A 2,042-nucleotide genomic window follows, 5' to 3' on the forward strand; every position below is an offset into this window, starting at 1 on the left:
CGTATAAAAAATGTATACAAAATACACATAAAATAATGTAAATTCGTATCAAAATAAATAAACAAAATACCAATAAAAGAATGTGTATTTGTATAAATATAAATATACAAAATACACATAAAATAACGTAAATTTATATAAAACTATATACAAAAATACACAGAAGTAATTAAATTTGTATGAAAATATATACAAAACACACACAAAATAAGCTAAATTTGAATTGAAATATATATACAAAATACATGAAATAAAGTAAATTGGTATCAAAATATTTATTCAAATACACATATAATAACGTAAATTTGTATGAAAATATATAAACAAAATACACATTAAATAATGTAAATACGTATAAAAAAAATGTGTACAAAATACATATATAATCATATAATTCGTATCAAAATAAATAAACAAAATACCAATAAAATAATATAAGTTTGTATGAGTAAACGTGTATAAATATAAATGTACAAAATACACATACAAAATAAACATAAAATAAGGTAAATTTGTAATGAAATATATGTACAAAATACACATAAAATAATGTAAATTTATATGAAAATATATATACAAATACACATAAAATACCATGAATTTGTAAAAAATTGAATATTCAAAATAAATATTAAATAATGTAAATGCGTATAAAAATATATATAAAAAGTACATATAAAATAATGTAAATTCGTATCAATATAAATCAACAAAATATCAATAAAATATTATATATTTGAATGAAAATAGATTTACAAAATACACATAACATAACTAAAATTTGTATTGAAATATATACAAAAATACATAAAAATAATTTGAGTTTGTATGAAAATAGATATTCAAAATACACATAAAACTAGGTAAATTTCTTTTGAAATATATATACAAAATACCCATAAAATATTGTAAATTTGTGTCAAAATATATAAACAAATACACACAAAATAACGTAAATTTGTTTGAAAAATATTTACAAAATACACATAGAATAATGTCAAATCGTATCAAAATGAATGAGCAGAATATCAATAAAATAACGTAAATTTGTATGAAAATAAAGATGCAAAATACCCATAAAATAAAGCATATTTTTATAAAAATACATATACAAAAATACACATAGATTAATTAAATATGTATTAAAATTAATATACAAAATGCATATACAATAAGGTAAATTTGTATTGAAAAATATGCAAAATACACATAAAAGTGTAAATTTGTTTAAAAATCTATATACGAATACACATAATATAACGTAGATTTCTATAGAAATATATATACAAAATACACATGAAATGATGTAAATACGTATAAAAATATATATACAAAATACACATTAAATAATTTAAATTCTCGTCAAAATAAATAAACAAAATATCAATAAAAGAATGTGTATTTGTATGAAAATAGATATACAAAATACTCATAAAATAACCTAAGTTTGTATAAAACTATATACAAAAATACACAAAAATAATTTAAATTTGTATGAAAATAAATATACAAAATACACATAAAAATAGGTAAATTTGTTTTGAAATACATATACAAAATACATATAAAATAATGGAAGTGCGAATGAAAATATATAAACATATACACTTAAAATAACGTAAATTTGTATCAAATATATATACAAAATACTAATTAAATAATGTAAATATGTATAAAAAAATATATACAAAACACAAATAGAATAATGTAAAATCGTATCAAAATAAATACACAGAATATTAATAAAATAATGTAAATTTGTATGAAAATAAAGATGCAAAATAGCCATAAAATAACGCATTTTTTATGTAAATATATATACCAAAATACACATAAAATATTAAAATTTGTATTAAAATAAACATAAAAATTGCACATACTGTAAGGTAAATTTGTATTGAAATAGATATGCAAAATACATATAAAAAATATAAATTTGTTTCAAAATATATATACGAATACACATAAAATAACGTTGATTTCTATAAAAATATATACAAAATACACATAAAATGAAGTAAATACGTATAAAAAAATTAATA

The sequence above is a fragment of the Eriocheir sinensis genome, unplaced genomic scaffold (assembly GCF_024679095.1).
Source record: "Eriocheir sinensis breed Jianghai 21 unplaced genomic scaffold, ASM2467909v1 Scaffold38, whole genome shotgun sequence".
NCBI classification, from domain to species: domain Eukaryota; kingdom Metazoa; phylum Arthropoda; class Malacostraca; order Decapoda; family Varunidae; genus Eriocheir; species Eriocheir sinensis.